General features: G+C 40.7%; 1 long non-coding RNA gene across 1 annotated transcript; it reads left to right on the top strand.

Moving 5' to 3' along the window:
* Nucleotides 1-1326: 1326 nt before the first annotated feature.
* LOC147316783 (uncharacterized) lies at nt 1327-1882 on the top strand. The gene is made up of 2 exons (XR_015131734.1): nt 1327-1637; nt 1720-1882. It is a non-coding gene; the product is annotated as an uncharacterized LOC147316783 (long non-coding RNA).
* The last annotated feature ends 13190 nt before the right edge of the window (nt 1883-15072 follow it).

Genomic DNA, 15072 nt, shown 5'->3' with positions numbered 1-15072 from the left:
AACAGGTGGAGGGTCACCAGGACATGCAGAACTTGCTGACAGACTCCTGGCCACCTCTTGCCTCCTTAGTAGAAAGGGGCCACTCCCAGAGGCAGAGGGCTGTGAGGCACCGCCCGCCGGGCCCTCTCCTTTGGGAAAACCCTCAACACTGGGCCGAACCTTGGAGTTCTGTATGTCCATTCAGGCACACTCCATGCTTGATCTGTGGGCAATTCCTCTCAGAAGTGGAGGTCACGGTGGAGGCGTCGGAGGGCGGAAGGCGTTCCCTCAGTGGCTCTCCTCTTCTGAGATTGTGTAAAAACAAAAGTCAATGTAGTGTAAGCAGCTTGAAAGAAAGTAACTGAACTTTTTTAAATTTCTGGGAGACGGTTGCTCACACGCGGGCGGCACAGTGGTTAGCACCGTTACCGCACAGGAAGAAGGTCTTGAGTTCAGCTCTACCGTCGCTCTGTGTGGAGTTTGCATGTTCTTCCTGATTTTGCGTGGGTTCTTTCCTTGTACTTCGGCTTCCTGCCACAGTCCAACGACCTGCAGTTAGTGGCAATAGGTAATCGAAGAGTGTAAATTGGCGATAGGTGCGAATGGTTTTCTGCGTCTATGTGTTAGCCCTGTAACAGACTGGTGACCTGTCGAGGGTGCACCCTGCTTCTCGCCCTAAGATAGCTGGGATAGGCTCGAGCTGCCCTGTGACACTGGAAAAGAAACACAGCAGAGAATGGATGGGTGGCTGATCTAACGTAAACATTTCCAGTCACTTTCAGTTCAAGCTGCTTAGCATGATCTCACATTTGCCAATTTCTCTATCTCTTCCCCCTCTGTTGTGTGTGTGTGATATATTCTCACTTTTGCCATTTCTTCTGTCCCTTTCAACTGATCTGTGTGTGTGTGTGTGTGTGTGTGTGTGTTTGTCCCACATATTGCATACTCTGCTTTTGTCCTCAAATCAGGTAGGAAGTGTCTGTGTGGTTGAGCTGGTCTGGTCTGTCTAGACTTTCACTAGATAGATCAGGCTGCACCCACCTGTGAAACAGGTGGAGGGTCACCAGGACATGCAGAACTCGCTGACAGACTCCTGGCCACCTCTTGCCTCCTTAGTAGAAAGGGGCCACTCCCAGAGGCAGAGGGCTGTGAGGCACCGCCCGCCGGGCCCTCTCCTTTGGGAAAACCCTCAACACTGGGCCGAACCTTGGAGTTCTGTATGTCCATTCAGGCACACTCCATGCTTGATCTGTGGGCAATTCCTCTCAGAAGTGGAGGTCACGGTGGAGGCGTTGGAGGGCGGAAGGCGTTCCCTCAGTGGCTCTCCTCTTCTGAGATTCTGTAAAAACAAAAGTCAATGTAGTGTAAGCAGCTTGAAAAGAAAGTAATTGAACTTGTTGAGATGGTTGATCAAACTGAAATATTACTGTCATGGTCCAGTTACGCTACATGTATATGTATTTGTTTTTGTTTCTCTCACTTTCTTTCTTGCTTCCCTGCTCACAACGCGATGCCTGGGTGGACCTAATCATGGGCTCCCGGTTGCTGTCCTCACACCTGCAAGCAATTTCTCACCTGAGGTTCATCATCCTGTTTACCAGCCACTTCTGAAGGCAGTTGCTTGGAGCCCTTTGTCGCTGGACTACTGTGTAACATTCGTTAGTGCAATTCTAGCTTTGGAAATATTTTGATTTCTCTTTGTGCTTTGCTTGGCATTTAACATTTTGTCCTTGTATATAGATTTTCCGTGCCCCGCCTTGAGACCCTGTTCGTGAGTGTGGCAGTTGCAGTGAGCCTGTGGAGCCCCCCACCCTCCATGGACCTCTGGATTCGCTGGACCCCTTCTCCCCACTTGTATATAGTGCACTCTGTGTCATGTAAATAAAAAAAATGTTTATTGTGATTCGTAGTCTGCGCTTGAGTCCTGCTCAGCCTTGACAATTTTTAGTCACTTTCGGTTCAAGCTGCTTAGATTCCCATGATCTCACATTTGCCATTTGTGTGTGTGTGTGTTTGTTTGTCCCACATATTGCATACTCTGCTTTTGTCCTCAAATCGGGTAGGAAGTGTCTGTGTGGTTGAGGTGGTCTGGTCTGTCTAGACTTTCACTAGATAGATCAGGCTGCACCCACCTGTGAAACAGGTGGAGGGTCACCAGGACATGCAGAACTCTTGCCTCCTTAGTAGAAAGGGCCACTGCCAGAGGCGGAGGGCAGTGAGGCATCCAACCCCCATCTCATCAATAGGGGGGTATGATCTGAAATAACAATAGATTGATAATTGCAAGTTTCAATAAGTGGAAGAGGACATTTATCAGTGACAAATGAATTTATCCAATAGAACATTTTGTGGACAGGAATATAGTCGGAGCATGCCCTGGATGAGAATCCTTATTAGAGCTTCTTTCTAGGTTAGAGAGCACACAGCTTGTACCTCCAGCTAAAATGAGATTGTGTGTTGTCATATCCAGAATTCACGAGAATTAATAGACAATTAAGGTTTCATCATCCCATTTGGGGGCGTAAATGTTGGCTTAAATCAGTTCATAAAGTTGTCCATAAAGTCCATAATGTTGGCCAACCACAGTAATACGGACCCATAATAAGGACCCATAGGATCAGATAAAATGGTTGATACAGGAAATGGGATGTTTTTACCCATAAGGATGGCCACCCCTCTGTCTTAGAGTTAAAGTTGGAATGGACTATTTGGCCAACCCAACCAGTCTTCAATCTATATCGGTCTGCTATACAAAGGTGAGTCCCCTGTGGAAAAGACATAGCAGATTTTTTCAGTTGTGTAAGCACCTTTTTGTGCTTAACAGGGTGATTCATAGACTTAATGATCCAACTTACAAAGTTGGCTGCATAACCCGTAAGCTTCGCCTGTATATTGACAGCAGCCATAGAGTTATCTAATCAAAGAGCAACAGTATGAACGTGTGTGTGTGTGTGATAGCCACTAACGTCTAATCACACTTATGTGAATTAACTTATATTTCAGCTATTTTACTTTAAATGTAAGTGATATTTTCTTTTGAAAATCCTCTAAATTAACTATAGACCTGGTAACTAGTCTGGGATATTTGTAGCTGATGCTCCATTTTTGTACCAGTAGGTGGCAGTGTGAGACCATGGTTTGGAATGTTGTTAGTAGTCAGAAGCATGCTCAGCACTGTTTTCTCATAATGTTACATGTACTCCCTGCCTTATCATTTCTTTCCTGCTTGCAGGCTAGTATTGTACCAGAAATAGAAAATAAAAGCAGTCACACCCGATATATTGCATAGATTAGTTATTAAGGTCAGAAACTGAAAGCACAGAAACATTGTTTAGTCTAGTAAATTCAACGTTCTGTAATGTTACTGATCGGCTCCACCTTTATAGTGTGTTGTTTTAGTTGTTTGTTTTCTGCCATAAAGTATTTACTTAAATTCAGTGCACATATCAAGATGGTAGTGATTACACCATTCTTTCGGAATCTTTCGAAATTCATGGATTATCTTTTTAGCATTCATTTTGAAGCGAGTTTCATAAGAAAATCGGCTTTGTCTATGACAGTGGAATATGTTCATTCTCTTTGTCTATCTGATAACGGAACACGTATTGAGAATATGTGAAATCCTATCTCGCTCTTGACGGAAGCAGTTGCATCTTTTCCCTCTCCCTTCCCTTATCTTTCCTGCTTGGCTTCTCATGTCCTTGTGTATTCTCGTGTAACTTTCTAACCCTCAGAGAGTCTCTCAGTCTTGTTCTCTAAGACCTAAAGAATTATGAATTTGATCAACTGGTCCCTTAACGAAATTGACACCCTATTTTTGATGAGAAGCCTGGGCTCGGGAGAGCCTGATTGTCCTGCAGAGCCCCTTGCTGCCGGATACTTGATGGTCGGTTGCGTCGTGTGTCTGGCGACACTCTCAATAGAGGACGTTGAACGAGATCTACCCATTTGGAACCATGATAACAGAGTTCTGGCTGATCGGAGCTGGCTTGAACCTGGCTTATCGAAAACAAAGAAAGCGGTCCCACAAGGCTGGCCGACGTGATTGACGATGGGCAGTCTCTGAGTACTCACACTGCGTTTATTGAACGCAATATGGATAAGATCTTAGAGAAGCTCACGGCTCTGCAATGGGAAATTGACAGATCAAGTGACCAGTGATGGACATTAGACCAACTGTGAAATTGCATGCAGTTGTTCACATTAACCCAAACAATCATCTCCTTCACTCATTTGGCTCCTGAACAAGAAATTCTCTCTGATCGTATCCTTCAAGGACACCTGCGTCGGATCAGGACTGTTGACTTTGCTTAACCAGGTAAAAGGACACTCTCTCTCAAGTTGAACAGGACACACACACGTACACTGACGCAGATGTACACTCACCCCTCTCCCCCCTCCAAACGCCTCCAATGGTTGCACCCACCCGATGCAGACGGCGATTGACCGGGCCAGCGTGGAATCATGCTGCTGTCTACACTGGCAACCTCTCACCCCATTTACCCATCCCTGTTGCTTGTCATGTGTTTTCATGGTGTTACAGTGTGAAGATTCATGTGCTTTTTGTGCTGAGGAATTTTTGTTTTCTGTTCTCATACTGATCCCCTACCAGGAGCTCAGTCTGAGTAGAGTTCTCTTTTTTCCTCCTCCACTCCCCTATTGTGTTGTACATTTCACTGTTTTTCTGTAAGCTCCCTGTTCTGACCTGTCTCCCCAATGTGATGTTTGTGTAATGTATGTATGGTCAGAAGGGGTCCAATTTTGCTGCAGGCAACTGCAAGTGACAAATAAAGCTTCATCATCATCATCATAATGTGAGCTATTTTTGGAAAAAGTAAATACACAGTTGTACTACTATAAAGTAACAAAAGACTGCATGAGCTTGAATTGGAATAAATAATGGAGCAACGACTAGCCACGTCTCCCTGGCTAGTAATTTCTTTCCTGGTTGCAGGAAAGTAATTTTGGAGTAATTTTTGACCAGGATATGTCCTTCAATGCACATATTAAACAAATATGTAGGACTGCTTTCTTCCATTTGTGCAATATCTCTGAAATGAGGAATATCCTGTCTCAACGTGACGCTAAAAACCTAGTTGTAACACATGATACTTTACCACTACAGAACGTAGAGGAAGTTAGGATCTTGGGTTTATGTTCTCTAGAAATCGACTAAGGAGCACGTGACACACAGCTAAAAGAACAGTTAACATTTATTTAAACAAAACCATAAATAGTCATTCAACAATTCACAATGAGAAAATTCCAATAGTCCATGTTTGTCAGCCTGTGTACTCAGTTCAGAGTTCTTTTCAGTCTTTTCTGTTCAGGTGTGTGAAGTGTGTGTGGATAGTGTTAATGTTAGTAGTACTACCCAGGCAGTGTATTGTTTTGAGATCTCATAAGCTTATCTGTCAGGAAGTAACGCGTCTGTCACTTCTAAGTAGGCTGCAAACCTTCCTCCATCGCAGCTGGGATCCTGAATCCTGGCTCGCTGCAGGTGAATTTACTGGTCTCACTCGCACAATTTCACACTCCAACAAAAAGACCAACCTGCACAGGGCAGTGAACACATTTTGCATTAATATTATAAAACAACTTAATCAACACTAGTGACCATACACCTCTCATTTTCGTAAATGACAACTTAATGCAATCGATAATAACAGAATTAAAGAACCTTAAAACGGTTTCCATAGGCACTTATTACACAAAATTAACTCACATCTCCTCTTTTGTGAACAGCAGTAACAATAATCCAGCGCTTACTGAATTGTGAGAATGCACCTCATCGATGCACGAGAGAAGTACAAAACGTGGTCGCAGTACTATTTATTCAAAGACTGGTCATATTTATTTCACTTCAGTTCATTTTTATTTCAAACATGTACATTCACCATCATTACATAATATCATTCAATTCTTTTGTTTGAAAAGGAGTAGGCAGAAGTATACACTTATTTGCCCCTACCCCCTCAAATTTTACATCTCATTCATTTAATTTTCTTTTAGTCTTAAATTAAACAAACAAACAAATGAAACAACAGCAAAACAAACAAAAAAATGACAATATCATTTCTTTCATATAAATAAAGACAGAATATGTAAATTAGATTCACAAATAATGAAACAAACAAACCAAAACATCACTTCAATTACGGTCCTGGGTTTACCCCGTTTTCTTCATTCTTATATTTGTTTAAGAGTTGTTTTTTATATTTTATTTTAAACTGGTTTATGTTAGGGGTGGGTGATATAAACGATAAACGATATAATTTTGGCCAACGATAGAGATTTTGACTATATCACTCTATCACGATGGCGCATGTTGATGATGTCATCAAACTGCGCCTGTTTTGGTTGAAAGCATCGCAGCGGCTACAACCATTATCATCTGCAAATTATGCTGGGCGACAGTCATAGCAAAGAGATGAAGCACTTTTGAAATATGGGGAAAGCCAAAAACTGCGCTTCCTCCACTTCCGTAACATTGATTCATTAATGTTGAATTCTCTCGCAGCTGTTCTATTCTCATGTTGTTGCAGTATATTAATAACTAACCTCGTATTGTGGATGAATAATCTTAGTTGTTCTCCTGACTGAAGTTTGGCCCGTGTATAGCATCCTGCTATGCGATTGCATTTGTCCCTGACCACCAGAATCCCTCACGTTAAGTTTTAATGAGTGATAAAAAAAAGTTGGCGTTCATCCTTCATCCTTCACTGTGCTAATGTTATGCTTAAATAGCTGTGTCGCTAGCAATCACGTAGCACAACATTATATACCAGGTAGTCCAACTTCAGTAACCCTACAAACGCCACTGCTGTTTAGTTTCCTGTTTTCATTTATGTTGGAAGTGGTAGCAGAGCTGTACGTTTGAATTAGTTTCAAAAATCTCTCAGTCAGAACATGGTATGTCATGTTTAGGTGTAAACTAGCGAGCTAACTTCCTGTTAACTTCTAACTCCGTTAAATGTAATAACTTCTGTTTTCATGGACGCATGGATGTTAAACTTAATTGTTACACCTGATAAAGCAGCAACGCTGATAATTTTATTAAAGATGAAAGAATTTAGACCGTTTTTAACTCTCAGTGTTCCTTTGACTTTGGGACCTGAAGCAGACGGAGTTTTGGACCCAGATTACTCCGCGAGGCTCCTCACTACGGCAGCTGTAATGCTCTGACAATCCATCAAGCAGTGCGGCTTAACAAAGTTGTACTAAAACATTTTTTAACAGATTTCTGCACGCCAAAATCGGTTCGAGGTCCGTAAGCACAACCAGAATTCATGCATAAGGCACACTCTCGATTTTTGAGAAAATTAAAGGATTTTAAGTGCCTTATAGTGCGGAAAATACGTTATACAGAAGAAAAGAATATATCGCGATATATATCGTTACTGCACATGCTTCAAATTATATCGCGATATGAATTTTAGGCCATATCGCCCAGCCCTAGTTTATGTTGTTACTTTCTTTTATTTGTTCTGTTCTGACTGTTCCGTAATTTAACTCCCGCTATTGAGATAGACATACTTTGTCGTTCTAGGACTTTGTATTTTTAAATTCCATTTTCCTCTTAAGTTATACCCCCCTTCTCTTTCTATAAACAATTTACAGATGTCTTTTGGAAGCATTTTATTTCTTGCTTTATATATTATTTGCGTTGTTTCAAACTTCACCAAGTCTTGGAATTTCATGCATTTTGATAAAGAGTGCATTTGTATGTTCCCTGTACCCTGCATTATTTATTATTCTAATGGCCCTTTTCTGCATTATAGTTATTGTTTGTGTATTACTTCTGCATGTGTTTCCCCAGACCTCTACACAATAGCTCATATATGGTAGTAGTGAAGCACAGTATAATATGTGAAGTGCTTTCTGATCCAAGATTTGCTTTGTTTTCCCCAGAACGGCAATGCCTCCTTTCCAATTTCCCCCTAACAATGATGGTGGTCAATGATCACACCAAGAAATTTTATTTCATTTACTCTTTCTAAATATACATTGTCAACACATATTTCTACTTCGATATTTTTCTTATGGTTTCCAAATAACATAAATTAGCTTTTATCTAGATTTAATGATAATTTATTTATATCAAACCACTTCTTTAATATCTTTAATCCCTGTGTGATCACCTCCAAAACCTGTGGCAATTCCACACCTGAACAAAATATATTTGTGTCATCTGCAAATATTACAAACTTTAGAATCTTCGATACTTGGCAAATATAATTTTTATACATAATAAACCTTCTGCCCCCCAGGCAGGAGGCTCAGGAGCATTAAATGCAAAACCACCAGACAGAGAAACAGCTTCATTCCAGAAACTGTGAGACTTCTCAGTCAATAATGGACAAGAACTGTTATTGTAGCACCTAATCACTACTGACATCGTCACTTTATCAATGCTAGACATCATGCCATTTGCTGCTAAAGTATTTATACCTACATTTCTATATCTATACTCCATACTGGTACTCAGGTTGTTGCACTCTATTTATTTTATTTGTATTATTTTAATACTTGCATTTATAATACTCAGGTTGCTGCACTTAATTTATTTGAAATACTTATTACTTGTTATTCTGTTTTCTTTTTATTCTGTTTCTTCGTTACTCTGTTTCTTTCGCTCCGGGACCACGTGCACGTAATTTTCGTTACACCTCATGTAAACATGTGATGCGAATGACAATAAAGAATCCATGAATTCTTTTGGACCTAATACTGATCTTTGAGGTATGTCACAAGCAACATCCATCAATTTAGATTCCTACTCATTTATTTGTACATATTGTTGCATATTCACTACATAGCTTTTTATCACTCCAAAACCACTCCCCTAAACCCATACTTTCCATTTTTTTTATTAGAATTTCATGACTGACAGTATCGAATAGGGCTGCCACAAACGTTTATTTTGATAGTCGACTAGTCACCGATTATTTTTGCGATTAGTCCACTAATCAGATCATGCAACACAGAGCTTACTGCACCAGCATGCATCTGCTCTAATATAACTATCATTAGCTTACAGCTTTAAGTGTATGTGCTAACTAAAAAATAAAGACAAGATGATAGTTTATTAAATTTTAATTAAATTTGCAGATTGTTTCGGTGAAGTTTAATAAACTCAGCCGTCTGCTCCTTGCTATCTAAAATATAACAGGGCACCGGAGTAAATTCTCAAGCATCTCACACTTCTGATGATCAGCTGTCTGCTTGACGTTTATTCAGCTGTGTAAAAACTATAACTTTAATCTCAGCCAAACCAATTTACTCAGGAACAAATAAAATACTGAAAAAAGCCAAACAATAACATTTTTAAGTTATCTAAGTGACTTGGATATCATGTTTAACCTGAGTAGCGAAAGACGGCGGTGGGTTTGAAAATGGTTTGCCAGGAGTCTGGTGTTCTCACCGGCTCTAGCGAGCCTTGAACCCCGGCTAGCTATCGAGCTAGTGGGTAACAGACGTCTCCGAAAATGTCGGGGCGCTTTTGAAAATATGTGGTGTCTTGATAAACTGAGCACATATTTGAAGTTTACACAGCTACATTCTCTCCTGAAATATGTTAAACATTTATTTTGTGACCCAGAAAGAATAATAAGAGTAATATTAAAACTAACTAGCTGCTGCCATTTTTGGAATCTTCTGTTTCAGTCCGTTATTACACTCTTAAATCCTACTACTTATTCCTGTGTCTTTTGGGATCTTACAAAGCTTCAAACGACGCGTCGACTATTAAATTAGTCTTCGACGATTTTGATAGTCGATGTAATCGTGACTAGTCGACTAATCGTGGCAGCCCTGGTATTGAACAGTTTTTTTAATTTAAAAAAACTCCAAGTGTGTACTTCTTATTATGTAGGCAATTCACATTTGTCCACAAAACTGTCAAATCTTTTTATAAATTTTTATAAACTTTTTATAAATAGTCACTGGTCTATAATTTGCAAAGTGATGCTTTTTACCTGTTTTGTAAATTGGAATAACTTGAACAACTTTCATTTTTTCAGGAAAAAAACCTTTTTGAAAAGACAAGTTGAAAACGTATTTTAACGGTTTTCCAATACCATAAATAATCAGCAACTCTCTTACTGTTACAACATCAATGTCATTCCAATCTGTACTGGTTTTGTTCTTAAGTCCTCTAACGATGTCATATATTTCATTCTCTTCCACTGCTCTTAGAAACACTGAGCTTCTATTCCTTTCAATATTTTCACCAGTGTTCCTTTCTATTCCATCGGCCTTTATTTCCTCTGCCAGTTTTGGCCCCATATTTACGAAGAATTCATTAAAACCATTTGCTTTCTCTTTCATTTTGTTAATGCTTTTTGTCCCTTCTATAAAGTACCCAGGGTAATCATTGTTCCTTGATTCATTTTTGATTGTACTGTTTATGACATTCCATATACCTTTTGTGTTTTCTTTATTGTGTTCTAACCTTTTAATAAAATATTATATATATATAAGATATAGGGTGTTCTTTTTTTCCTGGCATTTTGCAGTCCTTTAGTCATCCATGGTCTTCCTGCATAGTTGTGTTTCCTGTTGATTTCAATCACCTGGCAGTTTTTACCAAGTAATGTGTTACTAATGTGTGTTTAATGTGTTCTTAAAAATGCTTCATAAGGTTTATTAACTTCTTCGTGTTCATAAACATGAACATGAAGAAGTTTCTTGCTTTAAAAGTTAATTTTTAAGACAGTTAAATGTCTTCTCTGTTCGAATTCTTTTGTAAATAATCTTGTGTTCATTTCTGTTAATTTTATAATGGCAATTATAAGATGCAAAGACTGGTAAATGGTCACTTATATCATTGATTATCATTGATTGATTATCATCTCCTTACAGGAAATAAAACTTACTTCCTAGCTTTCAGAAAAAAACATCTCCGATTGGCTTAGAGTATCAAAGATAATACAGCACTTAAAAAACACATAGAATTTACACTACACTTAACTAACGATTAGCTTGCTATGCTAACGTAGTGAGTCAACTCACCGGAAATGAACAGGGATCATAAAAGAGGTACATCGGCATCAACCAAAAATGTCCGCATTTCCCAACAAGCGGAAGAGTAAAATCCATTTTTTTTTACAAGAAATAGGGAAAAATTCCTGGTGAGTTGCTCCGACCAGCATTTGTAGCCTTAACGTTGTTCTCCTTCGCGATAACGATTCAAGTTCACAAGCACTACACAATCTCAGAGTGCCACCTACTGACATTCTTTGGGAACTGCAGTTAATTTCATGATGCAATTTTAGGTGGGTTACATAGTTCATGCATTTATTACTTCTAGGCTGGACGACTGTAATTCATTATTATCAGGATGTCCTAAAACTCCCTGACAAGCCTTCAGTTAATCCAAAATGCTGCAGCAAGAGTACTGGCAGGGACTAGAAAGAGAGAGCAAATTTCTCCGATATTGGCTTCCCTCCATTGACTCCCTGTTAAATCCAGAATTGAATTCAAAATCCTGCTTTTTGCATACAAGGTCTTAAATAATAAGGCCCCATCTTATCTTAATGACCTTATAGTACCGAATCACCCCATTAGAACACTTCCCTCTCGCATTGCAAGCTTACTTTTTGTTCCTAGAGTATTTAAAAGTAGAATGGGAGGGAGAGTTCTTCAGTTTTCAGGCCCCTCTTCCATGGAACCAGCTTCCAGTTTGGATTTGGGAGACAGACACTATCTCTATTTTAAGATTAGTCTTAAAACTTTCCTTTCTGAAGCATATAGTTAGAGCTGGATCAGGTGACCCTGAATCCTCCCTTAGTTATGCTGCAATAGGTGTAGGCTGCTAAGGGATTCCCATGATGCACTGAGTGTTTCTTCTTCAGATTCACATGGACCAAATTCAAATTCAAATTTTTAATTGTCACGTACACAGTCATACACAGTACGATATGTAGTGAAATGCTTTGACAACTGCTCGTGACCTAAAGAAAACAAAAAAGGAAAAGGCTATGAATAAGATAGGAAATAAATATGAAAAATTAAAAAGGGTAAATTTAACTAGGAAGGAATAAAATATAAATTAAGGTTAAAAATGAAATAACTGTACAACACACTGGGAAAGAATAAGATAAAATATATAAATTAAATTGAAAATAAAATAACTGTACAACAAAATACACAATATAGAACTATATAAGAATGTATGAACAAAATACACAAGAAGTATAAATAAATATATACACAATAACAGCAGCAGTGATTTAAGTGATGAAGTGAAAACAATGTCCAGAATGTCCAGTGTGTGTGTAAGAACTATATGTGTGGGTCAGTACTGTGTGGTGGTGTGATTGAGAGACCGTATCGCCTGCGGGAAGAAGCTCCTCCTCAGTCTCTCTGTGTTGGTCTTCAGGGAGCGGAATCGCTTTCCTGACCTCAACAGAGAGAACAGTCCGTTGTTGGGATGGCTGAGGTCCTTCACGATCTTCCTGGCCTTGGTCCAGCACCGCCTGCTGTAGATTGAGTGCAGGTCAGGGAGCTTGGAGCGGATGGTGCGCTCAGCTGACCGCACAACCCTCTGTAGAGCTCGTCTGTCCTGCATGGTGCTGTTCCCGAACCAGGTTAAGATGTTTCCCGTCAGGATGCTCTCTATGGTGCACGAGTAAAAGTTCCTGAGCACCTTGGAGGGCAGTTGGAAGTCTCTCAAGCGTCTGAGGTGGTAGAGACGCTGACGGGCCTTTTTCACCACGGAGTTGATGTGACAGGACCATGACAGGTCCTGCGTGATGTGAACTCCGAGGTATTTGAAGCTGTCCACTCTCTCCACTGGGCACTCGTTGATGACGGGGGTCTGGTAGTTCCTCTCCTGCTTAGTGCTGAAGTCCACTATCAGCTCCTTTGTCTTACTGACGTTTAGAAGGAGGTTGTTCCTCTGGCACCAGTTCTCCAGATTCCTAATCTCCTTCAGGTAGGCCGTCTCGTTGTTATCAGAGATCAGGCCCACCACGACGGTGTCGTCAGCAAACTTGATGATGGTGGTGGAGCTGGTAGTGGCCACGCAGTCATATGTGTACAGAGAGTACAGCAGGGGGCTCAGAACACACCCCTGGGGGGCTCCAGTGCTGAGAGTGGTGGAGGCTGAGACATGTCCGCCCATCCTTACTGCCTGTGGTCTGCCAGTTAGGAAGTTGGAGATCCACTGACACATAGATGAGCTGAGTCCCAGATGCTCCAGCTTGGTGGTGAGTGTGGAGGGAATTATGGTGTTAAATGCAGAGCTGTAGTCTATGAAGAGCATTTTAACATAATTCCCCCTTCTAATGTCCAAGTGAGTGAGTGATGTGTGGAGGAGATGAGAGATGGCATCGTCTGTGGAACGATTTGGACGGTAAGCGAACTGTAGTGGGTCCAGTGTGTCTGGTGGTGAAGAAATGATGAAGTCTCTGACCAGGCGTTCAAAACACTTCATCACTACTGAGGTGAGGGCTACAGGGCGATAGTCACCAGATTGGACACCAGGGATCAGACATCAGTTATAACAGCATCTGTCACCAGATTGAAGAGGGTCTCAAAGAACAGTTTAATGATGCCGAAATTGTGATGTCTGTCATGATATAAAACCTGGTAATTTCAAAGACGTGCTAATGAACAATGATGAAATGACTGTAGAGGACAGTAGAAAGTAGAGCTCAAAGTGTCATGGTCTGGAGTCTGGTGACTCCATGTTCATGTTTTGTGTTTATTAATATTTAGAGTTTTCAGGTTTGTTGTTGTTTTTTCCAGTGTTTAGGTGTTCTCTGTGCTTCCTTTGTGTTTCTTGTGTTCATCTCATTTTACTTTGACGGTCCCGTGTCTCATGTCAGCGTGTCTAGTTTTGTTTTCCCTTGAATGTTATGTCTTATTACTCCCAGCGGTGCTCCTAGCCCTGGGTTTCTCTCTATCAGTGTCGCGTCGTCCCCTCACCACTCCTATGTGTATGCGTTTTTCCTTCCGAGTTCCCTAGCTCTGTTAGCATTTAGTTTCGAGTTTTGGTTTGTTTTTTGCAAGTGTTTTTTCATGGTGTTTTGCAAGTGCAATAAAGCAGCCTCCTTTGGTTAACACTTTGAGTTCGAGTCCTGCATTTGGGTCTACATCCTGCCTGCCACACAGCCGTATCATGACAGAACAATGTGACCAAACAATGGACCCAAAAGTGGCTGGATCATCCTGAGGAGAAGTATTGCTTGGTTTCCGGTCTCCCCTGGCTACTGAGTTCCCTTCATCCGCTTATACAGGATTTTCTCCTTAACACTTTGCATCTTCACTCACCAACTGCAACCAATCACCTGCCACCTCCGCCGGAGGATTTGCTGCCTGGCCTGCCGGAGGACTTGCTGCATGAACTGCTGGACGTAATGTTACCATTAGCAACTTTGACATAGAGGCATGTGGCTCAAGTCACTTCCATTAATATTTATGTGGCGGGGTGTGGTCAGTGGTGCAGCTGCGGCAAGGTGGACACACCTGAGTAGCATCAGTGATCATCTGTATTAAAAGGCTGTATTGGGTCTTGAGTGTTGTTGTTAGTAGTGTGTATGTTCGGCTGCAAGCTGAAAGGCTGCAGCCGTGTCTCTAAAAACACCAGCCACCAGCCAGGTGATAGTACCTGATACCTGGTACTTTTTTAGTACCTACTCCGTCAGGGTTCCAAGAGATTTGAGGTGATGCCCAACAGTGTGAGCATTCATCCATCCACCTATCATCCAGTAGAGTTAGAAGTCTCGCCTGTATGGGCAGTTAGCTGCCAGTGTCCATCCCAATTATCAGACTCAAGCACCCACCAACCATCTGGGACCAGCACCATTCTTTAGCAGCACAAAAACCCATCATAACATCATTCCAGTATTTTTTTTTAAAATTTATTTATTTGATTAGCATTCAAATCTCTCAATGAATACAGAATAAAGATCTACCACAAAGTAAGAATGCACGAGATGAGGCTAATCAAAAAGGTACTGGCTGAAGCACATGCTTATTATGCCAAGCCTTTTAACAAAAGATCATTTAGCATGCAGCTCATGTAGATAGAGCTCGAAGCAAAAGAGTAAAACAAAACAAACAAACAAAAGAACAAAACAAAACAAG

The sequence above is a fragment of the Aulonocara sp. 'chitande type north' Nkhata Bay genome, linkage group LG12, assembly GCF_057382095.1.
Source record: "Aulonocara sp. 'chitande type north' Nkhata Bay isolate Kocher_YH1m ecotype deep benthic linkage group LG12, A_spYH_male_GT1.1, whole genome shotgun sequence".
Taxonomy (NCBI): Eukaryota; Metazoa; Chordata; class Actinopteri; order Cichliformes; family Cichlidae; genus Aulonocara; species Aulonocara sp. 'chitande type north' Nkhata Bay.
Note: the sequence above shows the minus strand (reverse complement) of the source record. Positions and strands in the feature narration are given on the sequence as shown.